The sequence below is a fragment of the Henckelia pumila genome, chromosome 3 (genome assembly GCF_033568475.1).
Source record: "Henckelia pumila isolate YLH828 chromosome 3, ASM3356847v2, whole genome shotgun sequence".
In the NCBI taxonomy this organism is placed as follows: Eukaryota; Viridiplantae; Streptophyta; class Magnoliopsida; order Lamiales; family Gesneriaceae; genus Henckelia; species Henckelia pumila.
The window spans coordinates 23,020,026-23,039,175 of record NC_133122.1 but is presented as its reverse complement, the minus strand read 5'-3'; positions in this window follow the sequence as shown (position 1 = coordinate 23,039,175).

Below are 19,150 nucleotides of genomic sequence, written 5' to 3'. Positions count from 1 at the left end.
ATACCTGGATTAGTCATGAATCGAGAGATAACACTCATGGCATATGACAAATCTTGACGACTACATACCATGCCATACATGACACTACCAACACCGCTTGCATAAGAGAGTTTAGCCATCTGTTCTGTTTTTATTTCAGTGGTAGGAGAATGCTCTCTTGATAACTTGAAGTGCTGTCCTAAAGGTGTTGTTACAGCCTTTGATTCATTCATATTAAATCTCTGAAGCACCTTTTGTTAGCCAAGACTGAAAAAATCGAATCACAAGAATTAATTTTATGTGATTTCAATAATATCATAAAACAGGATCATGAATGTTCAACGTATTTAACACGAATTGATTAATTAAACACACAAAAGAATAGGGATTACCCTTGAAGCGTGATTTAATGATCTCTTGTCTGGAACGGATATGCACCTCAAAACTTCAAACCCTCAAGCCTTCTCCGGTGTTCTCTCAAACTCGAACGTAGGATTATTTGTGCGTATTCACAACTTTCTACCATACTACATTATATAAACTAGTCTAGAAAGATGAGATAATTTCAAATTAATAGATTATCAAATCGTATCATATCTTATCATATCAATAAAGTTTTAATTCAAACTTTTCATAAATAATGATACTAATAGTATTAATTTATTCCTATGAATTCCATAAATTATAAATCATATAATTTATTCGAGTTTATATTCGAGCCACCGAAGGGACCTGATCAGACCCAATTAAATTAAGCTCCAATAAATTAATTTGATCTTATCAACTCATGATTAATCAAGATAATTTCTTAATCTTATTCTACTCCAATAAAATAATAAGATTACACTCTCAATTTAATTGAAATTACTGAAGCATAATATCAATAATTATGTTCTCTTATTGATCGACCCAACATATCACCCCGTCGATCCACTAGAACATCTAAAATAGGGTACCATGACCATGTTGCCTCTATTAGATATTCATAACCACTCAACCCTCATCTTCTATTTGACAGTCACATGTGATTGCATCACATAATTAATTCAACAGACAATATTGAATTATTGAGCTCAGATTTTACTGTCTTTTAGAAGAACTCATGAGTTCATGATCATGTAGGTGACGGATTCCATCTTGCAAATATATGTTCTTTGTTATTTCACTTTGATTCCCAAAACATCGATATATTGACCAATAGTTCGATCTCACTCATTGATGTTTCAGAGAACTTAAAGTTAGTAATCAAAGTTTATTACCCGCTTAGGATTAAGGTGATATGTACGATAACCTAGTGGATTTGAATTAGTATGGTCAAATCAAATTTAAATCTCACGTGGTCCAGTCCAATACATCAAAATGTATCTCCAATTTTATTACCAAGCCAAAGATAGACTTCAATAAAATTGAAACAATCTTATTAAAATAATTTATCCTTATTTATTTACTGATCGTGGACAATAAAAATGTGGATTGAATTATAAATTGAATCTTTCTGTGTTAACAACTTAAATACTCAATTTATAATAATACAACAATCCAATGGACATATGCAATGCTCAAAAAAATTTATTTAAAAATAAATAAATAAAAAATTATTCTAATTTCAAAATGTCATAATACAAAAGAAAGTACTTGATGAGAAAATACTATTAAACATTCTTCTCTCACCTGCCCTAGAGTAAATGAGACATGTCCAATACACCAATATTTTGAATATGTTCCTTAAAATCTGTAGCAGGTAAGCTTTTAGTAAAGGGATCAGAAAGATTTTCAGCAGATGCTATCTTTCACACTGTCAACATCTCCTCGTTGAGCGATATCTCTCACTAGGTGATACTTTCGTTCAATGTGTTTTCCACGTTGATGATTTATGGGTTCTTTTGCATTTGTCACTACACCACTGTTATCACAGTATAAAGTAATGACATTTGATTCAGAAGGAACAACCTCGAGGCTGAGCAAAAACTTTTTCAGCCAAACGACTTCTTTTGCTGCTTCACAAGCCGCCACATACTCCACTTCCATAGTGGAATCAACAATACAATATTGCTTGATACTCCTCCAAATAATGGCACCACCACCCAATGTGAACACAGATCCTGATGTAGACTTACGAGAGTCTCTATCAACTTGAAATTTAGAATCAGTATACCCCACAGGTGCCAACTCAGAAGCTAAATAAACAAGCATATACCCTCTAGTTCTACGAAGATACTTGAGAATATTCTTTACAGCAATCCAATGCTCTGGTCCTGGGTTTGACTGATATCTACTAACAATCCCAACAAAATAAAAAATATTTGGTCGAGTGCATAACATAGCATACATGAGACTTCCTACAGCCGAAGCATATGGAACTCATTTCATGTATTCCACTTCACATTGAGTGTTAGGATTGTTCTCTTTTGACAAGTGAATTCCATGTCTAAAAGGTGTTTGTCATTTCTTGGAATTTTCTATTGCATACCTCACCAATATTTTATCAATGTATGAAGATTGAGATAAGGCTATTTGTCTGTTCTTCCTATTCTAAAGGATCTGAATACCTAGAACATAATTTGTGTCTCCCAAGTCCTTCATGTCAAAATATTGAGCCAACCATTTCTTAGCAGATGTCATCACTCCCACATCATTCTCAATCAGTAGGATGTCATCAACATATAACACGAGAAAAATCACCTTGTCATCTAAAACTTTTTTATAGACACAAGGCTCATCAATATTTTGATCGAAACCATAATCCTTCACAGTTTGATCAAATATGATGTTCCAAGATCTAGACTCTTTCTTAAGTCCATAAATAGACCTTTTAAGTTTGCATACTTTATGTTCTTGACCGTTTTGGATAAAACCATCTGGTTGCATCATATAAATTCTTTCGTCAAGATTTCCATTGAGAATAATGATGTCTTGACGTCCATTTGCCACACCTCATAATCAAAATGAGCTGCAATGGATAAGATAATCCGAATAGACTTTACCATAGCGACAGGTGAGAAGGTTTCATCATAATCGATTCTTTCTCGTTGGCTAAAACCTTTAGCTACCAATCTAGCCTTAAAGGTTTCCACTTTTCCATCTATTCTTCTCTTCTCTTGTAGACCCACTTACACCCAATAGGTTTTACCCCTTCAAGAATATCAACAAGACCCCAGACATAGTTAGTGTACATGGATTGCATTTCTGAGTCCATAGCACTCTTCCATTGGTCATCGTCTATATCCTCCATAGATTCTTTGTACGTGATGGAATCCTCCTCTTGTTCAATAGAGATTGCCTCTAAGGACTCTCCATAGAGCAAGTATCTTGAAGGTGGTCGGATGACCCTCCCACTACGTCTAAGTTGTGGAGGTTCTTGGTTGTTTGGAGTTGATTGTCGAATATTCCTTGAGTTTCCTTCTTCACCATGTTCCTCAATCTTTATTTAGATATGGCAAGGTGACTGAACAATAGGAACACTATCTTCCACCATTTCAGTTGTTCGATAACCAATGGTTAATGGTGGTAGACATGTGGAGTCAAACTGAGTAGGTTCAGTGCGGATCTCTGGAGTAGATGATTTGTCAATCTCTTCCAAAATAACCTCACTCTTTGATTCACGATCTTCTATGTATCAATCCTCTAAGAAGGTTGCATTTGTATTCACAAATACCTTCTTATCCTGAGGACTATAGAAGTAATATCCTCTCGTTCCCTTAGGATATCCAACAAACACACATGCTTCTGATCTAGATCACATACGCAGGAAATCTCCATATCCGAATATGTCTTAGATTAGGCACACGCCCATTCCACAATTCTAGGGGTGTATTAGAGACAGACTTAGAAGGAACCGTGTTCAATAAGTATATTGCAGTTTGAATAGAATATCCCCAAAAGGATGTACTGAGCCTAGAGAAACCTAGCATGGATTTAACCATGCCCAAAAAATTAATATTTCTCCTTTCCAAGACATCATTCTGTTGAGGAGTGTATGGTGAGCTCAATTGGGATAAAATCCCATTATATGATAAGTATTTTATAAAGTCACTGGATAGGTACTCACCGCCTCGATCTGATCGAAGTATTTTTATGCTCTTACCTAATTTTTTTTCCACTTCATTTCTAAATTCCTTGAACTTTTCAAGAGCTTCAGATTTGTGAGACTTTAGGTAGACATAACCGTATCTTGAGTAATCATCAGTGAAGGTGATGAAATACTCAAATCCGCCTCTATCTTGAACACTAATTTGTCCACATACATCAGTGTGCACTAATTCCAAAACTTCATTGGCTCTATGCTTTGGATTTAAAAGATCTCTTAGTCATTTTACCCTCCAAACAAGATTCACATACAGGAAAGGATTCCACCTTTAAATCACTTAAAGGACTATCCTTACCAACTTTTGAATCCTATTAAGGTTGATATGACCAAGCCTCAAGTGCCACAAATAAGTTTCATTAGTGGGAGATCATTTTATTCGTTTGTTGGATTGAGTGTGATAAAATGAGCTGTCAACAGGTTTTAAGACATATAAATCATTATTCAAATGTCCTTTGCATATAATAGCTTTATTCAAGAAAATATCAACCACCATTTGTGAAAAGTGGACAAAATATCCTTGTTTAAACAATAAAGCAACAGAAATCAAATTTCTAGTAATTTCAAAAACATAATAACAATTTCTCAAAACCAAATGTTTCTTATTCGAAAAATAAAGATAAACAATTCCAACAGCTCTTGCAGACACCACAGCTCCTATGCCAACTCTAAGAGTGTGTTCCCCTTCACTGAGCTCTCTGGTTACTTGGAACCCCTGCAATGTATTGCATATTATAAGATTTGTGGCTCAAGAATCTACAATTCAAGTATCCGTAGAATAACCACTAAACAAGATTCAATAAATGATAACTCACCACCACCTTGCTTTTTGGAAGCTAGGTACTCTGGGCAGTTTCTCTTCCAATGACCCTTCTCTCCACAATGAAAATATTTTCCTTTGGGCTTGCCATCTATTTTGAACTTATTTGCCTTTTGCTGTGCACCCTTCTTGTTGGGCTTCTTCCTATTATTTCCAATTTTACCTTTCGTTTTGGAATAGGATGACCCAATATAAGCAACAGCAAGTGCATCGCCACTTTGAGTTTTAAGAACACTTTCAGCATTCTGGAGTTCCTTCATCAACTCAGTCAGGAAAATGTTTAGCTTGTTCATATTATAGCTAACCTTGAACTGTGAGAACATCTCAGGGAGAGTCTCAAGTACCATGTCAACCTGAGTCTTTGATTTGATTTTAGCTCCTAAAACCTCAGCCACATTGAATTGACCGATCAATTCAAGAATATGATACCTCACGGGCATCCCAGGTTTCATGCACATGTTCATAATGCTCCTAATGGTCGCTTGACGTGCCTAGCGTCCTTGATGCTCAAATATTTCCTGAAGGCTTTCCATGATCTTTACCGCGGTTTCTATATTCTGATGTTTTTGTTGCAACACGTTTGAGATGGATCCCAAATGTAGCAACGAGCCAAATCATCAGAACAGATCCACTTATCATAAGCCTGTTTTTGTTCTGCCGTGGACTCCGCCATAGGCACCGAGGGACATTTTTTAGTAAGCACATGTTTATGTTTCTCCACAGTTAAGACAATCATCAAATTGTGTTTCCAATCAATGTAATTTTCCCCAACTAGTTGGTTTTTAGTTAAAAACATGGACAGTGAATTTGTAGATATTTTTCTGAAATTAAAAATAAATTAAATGAGAAACACATAATATAATGACATGTGTTATGCATGAAAAATGCATGAGTAGACCCAAAACTACTACAACACAACAATGACCGACAACTCCAAAATAAAAATATACTCTTCTTTAGGAAAAATAAATACGATTTATAGCTAGGCTGGGATCCTGCCACTAAATTCAATATATCTAGCATCTTATGCAATATTAATTTTGTATTGCTTGATTTTGGCCATCAAAAATACATTGTTAGAATATTCTATAAGAATTTCTCGCAATGTCATTGAATTAAGTGTATACCATTATATTGATTATTTTTCAAGTACTTAATTAATTATGTCATCTATAGGATGAACATTATTAATTTTACTTTAAAATTATCACCGTGTTGGGTCCAATCAAGTAACCGAAACAATGCAGCCCTCCTATAGGGAGACCAATAAAATTGTCACAAGGCATACATAAATTATTAATAATGGACTAATAAGGAAGACCATGAGCTCATATAAAATGAACCCTCTCAAACTTAATATTTTTCAAAAAATAATTTTGGGTTTTATCCGATTAATAATATCCTAACTATTTTAACTCATAAAATAGTTCAATTATTAATCAAAATATTTATTTTCCATAAAAAAATAGAAAATAAATAAAATTTTATGCATGAAAATGAAGTACCTAAAGCGGTGTTTATGCAATCTACATGACATGATACATGAATGACATATAAAACACATAATAATTAAAGCAATGAGCAATAATTAATCAAGAACAAATTTATGACCCATCCTAGATACAAGAATACAAATAAATTAATTAAACCACAAACTGGCTCAATCCTTCAATTTAAATGTTTATTGTAATTGTCCAGCCCAATCTTCATGATCCAAACTATTTTGGTCCAAAATAATGACCCAAGGCCCAAAATAGAAACCCATGGATCTCGACCCGATTTGTAGTCCATCACCCGAATACCCATAGACCAAAACTCACGACCCGCGACCCGGATTATTTGCTTCAACCCTAATCTTCTACAGCAGCCGCCAACACCATCTCATCATCGCCGGAGCTCGCCGGAAAGACACCAAGGGGAAACATGGAGTCGTAATCCACCCCTTGGTTACAGACTCGATAATTCCGAAATACAATTTCACCAAAAACTAGGGCCATAAACTGTTCAAAAATAAATTCATTCATTCAAACCATAATCACATAAATCTAACGCTGCTTTAAACTAAAACATACATAAAATAATTAATTAATTCGAAATACGCAAAACAATATCAAAACCTTTGGCTCTGATACCATATGTTAGCCAAGACTGAGAAAATCGAATCACAAGAATTAATTTTATGTGATTCCAATAATCTCATAAAATAGGATTCCAATTAATCTTATTCTATTCCACTAAAAGAATAAGATTGCACTCTAAATTTAATTGAAATTACTGAAACATAATATCAATAATATATCATCTGATTGATCGACCCAACACCTTCTTAATGTAAGTGTCTTGGCTTAGAAACAAGCTCTTGGAATTTTTGTCCCTGTAGATTTCCATTCTGAGAATCTTCTTGGCTTCTCCCAAGTCCTTCATCTCCAAATCAGAATTAAGATATTTCTTTAACATCTCGAGTTCAGTTTTGTTGGCATTAGCTATCAACATATCATCAACGTACAATAGGAGAAAAGTATTTGATCTCCCACCTTTTTCATGTACACGCAACTGTCAAATTGACTTCTTGTGAACTGAATTTCCAACATAAAATCATCAAATCTCTTGTACCACTGCCTAGGACTTTGTTTTAACCCGTAAAGTGATTTTCTCAGTTTACATACTTTTCCTTCACTTCCTGGTTATGAAACCTTGAGCTTACTCCATGAAAATTGTTTCTTAAATTTCACCATCAAGAAAAGCTGCCTTGACATCTAATTTTTCTAGTTCAAGATCTAGTTGGGTCACTAATACGAGCATCATCCTTATAGAACAATGTAACAACCGGTGAGTAGATCTCATTAAAAACCACTCCTTCTATTTGCAGGTACCCCTTAGCAACTAACCTTGGTTTGTATTTAATGTCCTTGACCTTAGCATTCTCATGTTTTATCTTGTAGATCCACTTGCATCCCAATATTTTTTGACCTATAGGTTTCTTCACCAGCTTCCATGTATTTTTCTTTATTAAAGAGTTCATTTCCTCCTGCATATCTCCATACCAGTGTTTCTTTTGTTTACAAGTCACTCCCTCATTGTAGCTTGTTGGTTCTGCAAGATCCATCTGCTCAGATGTCAAAAGTGCATATGAGACCAAATCTGTTTGTGCCAACCATTTTAGAACTCTTATTTCTCTTCTTTGCCTATCTCTTCCTAAAATATATGTGCTATGATCATCCCCACTCTGTTGTTCACTTGTATTATAATTTTTTGCATCAACAGGGTCAGGGTTAGTTTCCTTTCCTTTGCTCATACTATTTTCTTGAGACTCCACCTCAATTTGAGACTCATCATTGTGCAGACTCTGTCTCATTTGATCAGATTTTTCTTGAGAAAAACCTGTCTTGTTTTCAACAAATGTGATATCTCTTATGTTAAAACACTTTGGACCATAAGCCTACAAATTCCATATCTTGTACTCCTTAACTCCTTCTGGATAGCCTATGAAAACACATCTCAATGCTCTAGTATCTAGCTTATCTCGCTTGAAATAAGCATAAGTTAAGCATCCAAACATGTAACGCCCCGAATTTATCTTAATTAGTTTATTCAAGATAATCAGAGATTATAGAATTCGAGGATCAATTTGATTTTGATCAGGGTCTATTTTGTAATTTTTGGAATTTTCAGGGACTAAAATGAAAATTTGTACTTAATTAGATATTTAAGCATAGTTTGACTCCTTCTCCTTCACTCCATATTCCTCAATGTCTTCTCCCCTCCATTGAAGCAAGAAAATGTTTCTTCAAGCTTTGGATTTCTCCGATTTTGTCGATCCGTCCGGTAGAAATTAAATCTGAAGGCATATTTGCGATCATGGCTGCGAGAGCTACGTTCTATCGTAAGTATTTCTTCGACCAGATATATTTAATTTTTCGGAGGTAGTTGGAATTCGATTCTTTTTGGGTATGATGTTCTTGAACTAGTTTTTATCGTTTATTCTCAGTCTAATCAGAAATAGAACGTCGTTCGGAATTGTTATGATTTTTTGAAGCATAATTCAAAAATTTGGAGTTTTGAGATTTGATGAGTTTGAATCTTTATTGATGATTTGGTATTGATTTGAGTTGGTATCGATATTATACTGTTGTTTGCATTTCCGGTTTGATCAGAATATAACCGTTATGCCGCCGGTTTGTGACTATAGAGTTTTGGGAATTTGTTGTGAATTTTGGATTGGTTTGGATTGATGGATGTTGATGTTCTTAATTATCTCTTTTCAGACTTGTTTGAGCATCGTTGGACCCGGAGTTCTTAGAGTTTGAATTGTCGAAGATTCGATCGAGGTTTGGTATCGAGTTTACCTTTTTTGTTAAATTGATATTCGTCTGGATTGTGATGGGAATTCTTGTCTTTTTAGCAATCCAGTTTGGAGCAACATTTGAATAGAGAAAGATATAAGACGACATTGGATGTAATAGGACGATTAACTCGAATTCGGATTGATTCGAGTGTCCTGGAAAATCACATACTTGCATGTCTATTTGAATTAATTGAACTATATGATTGAATGTTTTAGTTTTCATATGCATTCATATTGAGCCAAACGTTTCGTTTCATTTGAAGTAGACGATCTGGGGATTATAGTCGAGTGGCACTGGTAGACGATTTACTACAGTGGCCGATCAACTCTCTATTGAATGCCTCAGATTCTGGAGGATTGATGTATACATCGTCCACCTCGAAAAGGGAAGTCGGTGTGATTGTTGTGATATTTCATCCTCGGGATCCCAACCAAAGAATCGTGGAACCGATTTATCTTTTGATTATTTGAATTGATAATTTATATTTTTGAAGTCATGCATTCATTTACTCTCATTTGAATACCTGGAAGTTGATGTATTTCATTATGAGATGCCTATTTGTTATATCATGTTTGTCTCTTTTACTGGGAATATTATTCTCACCGGATTTATCCGGCTGTTGTCTTGTCTTTGTATGTGTGATTGGCAACAGGTGGGGCAGGACCGAGTCAGAGATCGCATGGATAGTTGGGATGTGAAGATAGAGTGAGGACTTGGTGTTTTAGAAGTCGTTTATTCAATCGAACTTAGATTGTATTCTAACTCGTGATGTATTGTATTGAATAATCTAGACTGAAGCATGTTCTGCTAGTTTTGAGATTGTATAACTCTAGAACTACCTTGTATTGGTTTATGCATGTTTATTGGAGTGAGTCGTGCATGTTGAGTTGTTATATTGGAAATGGGCACTAGAGCAATTATGGGTTTTGTACAGACTTGTTCTCGCTCGATCGGTTGAGTTTTACCGATCGAGCGAGGATCCCTGTACTGCCCTTTTTATTTTGGAAGAGTTTTATCCGCTCGATCGGTAAAGTTTTATCGATCGAGCGAGAGGTCCTGGACAGCTTGGGCAGGGTTTTGCTCACTCGGTCAATAAGACTTTACCGATCGAGCGAGGCCTGTGGCTGAGTAAATAAATTTTTTTTATGGTTCTTCTTTATTTCTTTGGACCTTTATTTTCCGATGTATGTTTGTATTTATTCGAGATTAGAGGATTAGAATCGAGGTCCTCACATTAAGTGGTATCAGAGCGATAAGTTTCTTGGACTGAATTAGAGTGAGCGGGGTAGATTGAGTCCGCTTGAACTGATTTCTCGCATGTGTTTGAGTTATTTAATTGATTTATTAAGTACCATGCGAGCATGCTTTATTAATTGAGAATTATTTGAATTACATGATTATGTGATTTAAATTTATAAAGCATGATTTACTTGAGATATCAATTTCTTGGATTCCTGGATCGAGTTCGAATCTTCTCGAAATGGTTGAATTATTCGAGAAAGAGGTATTGAGCACCAAATGGAATTGATGGAATTGGATTATCTGTGTCCTAACTCTTGATTATCAGATTATGGGTCCTCGAAGAATGTTGAATAGGAACCTACCACCAGTTATTCTTCCGAATTAGAATCCTCCTGCATTCACTCCTCTGAACGAACAGGGCAGTACAGTGAGAGATCAGATGGATGCCACATCTACGCCAATGGAGAACTTACTAAAGAGGTTCCAATCTTTCCGACCCCCGATTCTGAAGGGTACGAAGAATCCAGTTGACTGCGAGAGTTGGTTGGACGACATAGATCAGCTTTTTGATTCTTTCGACTATTCTGACAACCTTAGAACCAGGTTGGTTATTCATCAGCTGCGGGGTGTTGCTAAGAACTGGTGGATCTCGACTAAAAGAGCCATTGAAAATCGAGGTTCAACTATTAACTGGAATCTTTTCAAATCTGAGTTTTATATAAGCGATTTTTCCCAGTTTTGTACCGAAAAGATAAGGGTGCTGAATTCGCTAATCTGAAACAAGGGAACTTGAATATTGAGGATTATGTTGCCAAGTTTGAAAGCTTATTAAGGTTCGCACCTCACATTGCCGACAACGAAGAAGCTAAAGCCGATCAGTTCATCAACGGCTTGAATCCTGATATCTTTACTCTTGTGAATACTGGGAGGCCCAATAATTTTACGAATGCAATGGATCAGGCCAAGGGTGCTGAGGCAGGACTGATGAGGCAGAGAGGGAATCAGTTTGCACCTCAGCAACAGAAGAGATAGTTTCAGGCACAACCATATCATTATCAGAACCAACCTCAGAGATCAGAGGGTGGTAGCAGTGGAGACAATAAGAAGGACTACTTTCGTCCCAAGGGAAAAAGTTTAAGAATTCTGGGAGCAGTTCTTTGAGTTCAGGTGGCTCGAAGTAGTATAGTTCAGGACAGAGTTCAGGATTCTCGGGAGTGGCTTGTAACAAGTGTGGAGGTCGCCACTCCAGTGATCAGTGTAAAGGTGTGTCTGGGAGTTGTTATATCTGTCAACAGTCTGGGCACTACGCGAGATTCTGTCCTCAGCATGTTCCTGAGAGATCACATGGTGGAAGTTCGTCGAGACAGTCAGCTCGGCCCGAGAGGCAGGCATCTGCTGTACATTACTTTCAGCCACCACAGCAGAGTCGACAGGGAGGTGGACAGAACGCGAGTCAGCCTCCTAGACAGCAGGCTAGAGTTTTTGCTTTGAATGAGAATCAGGCTCAGGCAGCACCTCATGACGTTATAGCAAGTAACTGTTTGATATTGGTTATCCTGCTCATGTTTTGATTGATACGGGTGCATCTCACTCTTTTATTTTTGAGAAATTTGTTTTGATGCATGCCTTGCCTTGCGAGCCTTTGCCTGCTGTAGTTTTTGTTACTTCACCTTTGGGTGGAGGAATTGTTTCTGTGAGGTTAGTCAGGAACTGTGAACTGCTTTTTGATGGGAATGCGATTGAATTTGATTGTATTGTACTTGGGTTATCTGGTTTCGATTGCATTGTTGGTATAAATGCTTTGACCAAGTACAGGGCTACAGTCGATTGTTTTCAGAAGGTAGTCAGATTCAGACCGGAGATGGGAGAGGTGTGGAAATTCTTTGGTAAGGGTTCTCGATCCAAAATTCCTTTAATATCTGTTTTGTCTATGACTCGACTGTTACAGAGAGGAGCATAGGGATTTCTGATTTATGCAATGGATGTTTTGAAGTCTAGCCTTGGGTTGACTGATATACCAGTGGTTAGAGAGTTTCCTAACATATTTTCGGATGAGATTCCTGGATTACCGCTTATTCGTGAGGTAGAATTCTGTATAGAACTGTTGTCAGGTACTTAGCCAATTTCCAAGGCTCCATATCGAATGACTCCAATCGAATTGAAGGAATTGAAGGAGCAGTTGAAGGACTTGATTTCCAAGGGGTACATCCGATCTAGTGTATCGCCCTGGGGTGCTCTGGTACTTTTTGTTCGAAAGAAAGATGGTTCTATGAGACTCTGCATCGACTACCTCTAACTGAATCAAGCGACGGTAAAGAACATGTATCATTTACCTCGAATAGATGACCTCTTTGATCAACTGTAGGGTTCTTGTGTTTATTCGAAGATTGATTTGAAGTCCGGATATCATTAGCTGAGGGATCGTGATGAGGAATTTTCTAAGACTGCGTTTAGAACGAGGTATGGCCACTTTGAGTTCATTGTCATGCCGTTCGGTTTGACAAACGCTCCAGCAGTCTTTATGGGTTTGATGAACCGTATCTTTCAGAGTTATTTGGATGAGTTTGTTATTATTTTCATTGATGATATCCTTATCTATTCAAAGAGCCGTACTGACCATGCAGAGCACTTGAGAATCGTCTTACAGGTTTTGAGAACTGAGCAATTGTATGCCAAGTTGTCAAAATGCAAGTTCTGGTTGGACCGAGTCATCTTTCTCGGTCACATTATCTCTCGAGATGGAATTTCTGTTGATCCCAGCAAGATCGAAGCGGTTATGAACTGGCGTAGGCCGACTTCTGTGCCTGAGATCCGAAGTTTCATGGGTTTAGCGGGTTACTATCGTAGATTCATACAGGGTTTCTCTTCTATTGCGAAGCTGATTACCCAGCTGACTCAAAAGAATGCACCTTTTGTTTGGACTGAAGAGTGTGAGGCCAGTTTTATTGAGCTAAAGAAGAGATTGACCAGTGCTCCGATTCTTTCTATTCCATCAGGCACTGGAGGTTTTACCATTCATTGCGATGCTTCTCTTCTAGGTCTTGGATGTATTCTTATGCAAAGGAACATGTGATAGCGTATGCATTGAGGCAGCTGAAGCCGCACGAGACTCGATAACTGATTCATGATCTTGAGCTCGCTGCGATTGTGTTTGCATTGAAGATCTGACGTCAATATCTTTATGGTGAGTCCTTCAAGATTTTTTCTGATCACAAGAGCCTGAAATATTTGTTTTCATAGTCCGAACTGAATATGAGACAGAGGAGATGGTTAGATTTGTTGAAGGACTTTGACTGTGAAATCAAGTATTATCCGGAAAATTCAAATGCTGCTGCTGATGCTTTGAGCCGAAAAATTTATTCTTTATCTCTTTCTAATATCAGTGTTTCTCACTTGATCGAGGACTGTTGCACTCTGGTTTGGAATTTGAATCAGATAGGAGGTCTATCAGAGTTTGTGATATCCAAGCCGAGCCAGAATTATTTGTTTTGATAAAAAAAAGCACAGAAATCCAATGCGAGTATCCATAATTCGATAGAGAAAGTCAGATCGGGACATCAGTCTGAGTTTCAGGTCAGGGATGATATCTTGTTTGTGGATAATCGCATTGTTGTGCCTGATATTTCTGAGTTGAGACAGCGTATCCTGTGAGAGGCACATTGAAGTCGATTCAGTGTTCATCCTGGTGGATGGAAGATGTATAACATCTGAGGAGTCAGTTCTGGTGGAAGAAGATGAAAAGCGATGTTACGAAGTTTGTATCCCAATGTTTGAACTGTCAGCAGGTGAAAGCGGAGAGGAAACGACCAGGTGGTCTGTTGCACAATTTATCCGTTCCGGAGTGGAAGTGGGATCACATTTCGATGGATTTCGTCACAAAGCTACCGCGATCAGTCCATGGATGTGATTCTATATAGGTAGTGATTGACCGACTGACGAAATCTGTCTTTTTTATTTCATACAAAATGATTTATCGTCATGATCAGATGACCGAGTTGTATGCCAGATAGATTTTTAGATTGCACGGTGAACCAAGGTCGATTGTTTCTTACCGAGATCCTCGGTTTACTTCTCATTTCTGGCACAGTTTACAGGAGGCTCTTGGTACTCATTTACACTTGAGTATGGCGTATCATCCTCAGACCGACGGTCAGTCAGAGCATACGATTCAGACTCTGGAGGATATTCTCTGAGCGGTGGTGCTTGATTTTGGCACCAGTTGGCAGGATTTGTTGCCTTTGGTCGAATTTTCGTACAACAACAGCTTTCAGACGAGTATTGTCATGGCACCTTTCGAAGCATTGTACGGAAAGAAGTGCAGATCTCCTCTGTACTGGGATGAGATTTCTGAGTTTCCTGACTTGGGACCAGATATGATTCGTGACATGTTTGAGCAGGTAAAGATTATTCGATTGAGAATGAAGATGGCACAAGACAGACATGCAAAGTATGCGAATATCAGACGCAGACCTCTGGATTTTGATCAGGGAGACCCAGTTTTTCTTAAAATTTCTCCTTTCAGAGGCACTGTTCGATTCAAGAAGCAAGTTAAGTTGTCTCCGAGGTTCATTGGACCGTATGAGATTCTGGAGAAGATAAGCGATCTTGCCTAAAGATTAGGTCTTCCTCTTTTTTTATCTGGTATTCACGACGTCTTTCACGTCTCTATATTGCGAAAGTATCATCCCGATCCTTCTCATAATCTTCAGCCTGACGAGGCCGAGCTTGACGAGTCGCTGAGCCACTTTGAGCGACCTATTCGGATTCTTGATCGGAAGGAAAAACAGCTTAGAACCAAGTCGATTCTGTTGGTGAAAGTTCAGTAGAGTCATCATGGAGTCGAGGAAGCGACTTGGGAGACAGAATATGATATGAGACTGTCCAAACTTATTTATCTGAAGTGAGTCCTTATTCAGTTTCTTGATTCTTTATTCTCTATCTTATGTGTTGATTTTAAGTGATTTCGAGGACGAAATCTATTCTTAGAGGGGGAGAATTGTAACGCTCCAAATTTATCTTAATTGAGTTTATTCGAGATAATTGGAGATTATAGAATTCGAGGATCGATTTGATTTTGATCAGAGTCTATTTTGCAATTTTCGGAATTTTCAGGGACTAAAATGCAAATTTAGACTTAATTAGATATTTAGGCATAGTTTGACTCCTTCTCCTTCAATCCATCTTCCTCAATGTATCCTCCCCTCCATTGAAGCAAGAAAACGTTTCTTCAAGCTTTGGATTTCTCCAGTTTTGTCGATCCGTCCGGTAGAATTAAATCTGAAGGCATATTCGCGATCACGGCTGCGAGAGCTACGTTCTATCGTAAGTATTTCTTCGATCAGATATATTTTATTTTTTGAAGGTAATTGGTATTCGATTCTTTTTGGGTATGATGTTCTTGAACTAGTTCTTATCTTTTATTCTCAGCCAGATCACAAATAGAACGTCGTTCGGAATTGTTATGATTTTTTGAAGCATAATTCAAAAATTGGGAGTTTTGAGATTTGATGGGTTTGAGTCTTTATTGATGATTTGGTATTGATTTGAGTTGGTATCGATATTATACTGCTGTTTGCATTTTCGGTTTGATCAGAATTTAGCCGTTATGCCGCCAGTTTGAGATTATAGAGTTTGGGGAATTTGTTGTAAATTTTGGATTGGTTTTGGATTGATGGATGTTGATGTTCTTAATTATCTCTTTTCAGACTTGTTTGAGCATCGTTGGACCCGGAGTTCTTAGAGTTCGAATCGTTGAAGAGTCGATTGAGTTTTGCTATCGAGTTTACCTTTTTCGTTGAATTGATATTCGTCTGGATTGTGATGGGAATTCTTGTCTTTTTAGCAATCCAGTTTGGAGAAACATTTGAATCAAGAAAGGTATAAGACGACATTGGATGGAATAGGACGATTAACTCGAATCCGAATTGATTCGAGTGTCCTGGAGAAATCACATACTTGCATGTCTATTTGAATTAATTGAACTATATGATTGAATGCTTTAGTTTTCATATGCATTCATATTGAGCCAAATGTTTCGTTTCATTTGAAGTAGACGATATGGGGATTATAGTCAAGTGGCACTGGTGGGCGATTTACTACAGTGGCCGATTAACTCTCTATTGAATGTCTCAGAGTCTAGAGGATTGATGTATACATCGTCCACCTCGAAAGTGGAAGTCGGTGTGATTGTTGTGATATTTCATCCTCAGGATCCCAACCAAAGAATCGTGGAACCGATTTATCTTTTGATTATTCGGATTGATAATCTAGACTTTTGAAGTCATGGATTCATTTACTCTCATTTGAATACCTGGAAGTTGATGTATTTTATTATGAGATGCATATTTGTTATATCATGTTTGTCTCTTTTACTGGGAATATTATTCTTATCGGATTTATCCGGCTGTTTTCTTGTCTTTGTATGTGTGCTTGGAAACAGGTGGGGCAGGACCGAGTAAGAGATTGCATGGATAGTTGGGATGTGAAGATAAAGTGAGGACCTTGGTGTTTTAGAAGTTGTTTATTCAATCGAACTTAGATTGTATTCGAACTTGTGATGTATTGTATTGAATAAGCTAGACTGAAGCATGTTCTGCTAGTTTTGAGATTGTATAACTCTAGAAATATCTTGTATTGGTTTATGCATGTTTATTGAAGTGAGTCGTGCATGTTGAGTTGTTGTTATATTGGAAATGAGCACTAGAGCAGTTCTGGGTTTTGTACAGACTTGTTCTCGCTCAATCGGTTGAGTTTTATCGATCGAGCGAGGATGCCTGTACTGCATTTTTTTTATTTTGGTAGAGTTTTGTTCGCTCGATTGGTGTAGTTTTACCGATCGAGCGAGAGGTCTTGGACAGCTTGGGCAGGGTTTTGCTCGCTCGATCGATAAGACTTTATCGATCGAGCGAGGCCTGTGGCTGAGTAAATAAATTTTTTTTTATGGTTCTTCTTTATTTCTTTGGACCTTTATTTCCCGATGTATGTTTGTATTTATTCGAGATTAGAGGATTAGAACCGAGGTCCTCACAAAACACTCCAAGGTTTTTGTATTCAGTAGGTTTCCCACTCCAACTTTCTATTGGTGTCTTAAAATCAATTGCCCTTGAGGGGCATCTATTGATTAAGTAAGCTGTTGTAGTTACTGCTTCACCCTAAAAACACTTAGACATATTTGCATTTATAATCATACATCTTACCCTCTCTAAGAGCGTGCGGTTCATTCTCTTAGCTATCCCATTTTGTTGAGAGGTTCCATGTACTGTTTTGTGTCTTGTGATTCCACGAGACCTGCAAAGTTCTTGAAATTGCTCTGAAAAAATATTTCAGGCCATTGTCAGTCCTCAAATGCTTTAGTTTCCTTCCTCGTTTATTTTCTGTTGTAATGAGCCATTCTTTAAATTTATCAAAGGCTTGATCTTTTGTTTTAACTACATAAACTCACACCTTTCTAGAATAATCATCTATGATTGATATGAAATATCATCCCTCTCATTGAGTTGTTGTTTTTGAGGGTCCCCATAGATCAGAGTGTACATAGTCAAAAGGTGCTTTGGTAGTGTGTTTACTATCTGTGAAATGTACTATCTTAGACTTTCCTAGAATGCAAGTTTAACAAAGATCAATCCCCTGTAATTTATCCCCACACAGTAGGTTTTGTTTATCTAGTTCATGCAGCCCTTTTTCACCTACATGACCTGGCCTTAAATGCCATAACATGAATTTTTCATCCGTGTTTTGTAACAAAGAGGCTCCACCTACAACAGTAGTTCCTAAAAGAACATACAAAGCATCTTTTTCTAACTTCTTTCAAGACAACTAAAAACCCCTTGGACACCTTAATAAATCCATTTTCAGATTTAAAAGCATAACCATTTGATTCTAACATGCCAAGAGATATTAAGTTTCTTTTAAGTTCAGGAATGTACCGGACTTCATGTAGGACTCGATCCACTCCATCATGTGTTCTTAATATGATGGATCCAATTCCTTTCACCTTGCAGGATCTTTTGTTTCCCATGAGAACCAGCCCTTCATCAGATTCATTTAGCCCTTCAAACCAGGATTTATTGGGACACATATGAAATGTGCAGTCTGTGTCCAATATCCACTCAGTTTCTGAGTCTTGGTTAGACAATACCAAAGCTTCTGCTGAGTCATAACTTTCAGAGACAATTGCTACCTCAGCATTTTCTCTTGGTTTTTCATTTGGATTCTTCCTTTTTTCAGGGTAATCCCTTTTGAAGTGACCTTCTTTATGGCATTGGAAACATTTAAACTTTGTACGGCTCTTGGATTTGGATTTGCCCCTCCTAAAATTTTGTGTTCTTTTTTCTGTCCTGCCTCTCACAGTCAATATATCACCTTGAGATTCAGTTTGACTGAGGATTTTCCTCTGCAGCTCCTTAGCTTGGATAACAGATTGCACTTCCTCTAGGGTGATTGACTGTTCTCTGTCGTACAACATTGCACCCTTGAAGTTTTCATACAATTTAGGAAGATAATTGAGTAATATCAAGGCTTTGTCTTCCTCTTCCTATTTTACTTCAATATTCTCAAGATCGTCTAATATCTTGATGAACTCATCAATCTGATCTATCAGATTATTTTCTTCTCGTATTTTGAATGAATATAATCTCTGTTTCATATAAAGACGATTGGCCAAAGATTTTGTCATGTACA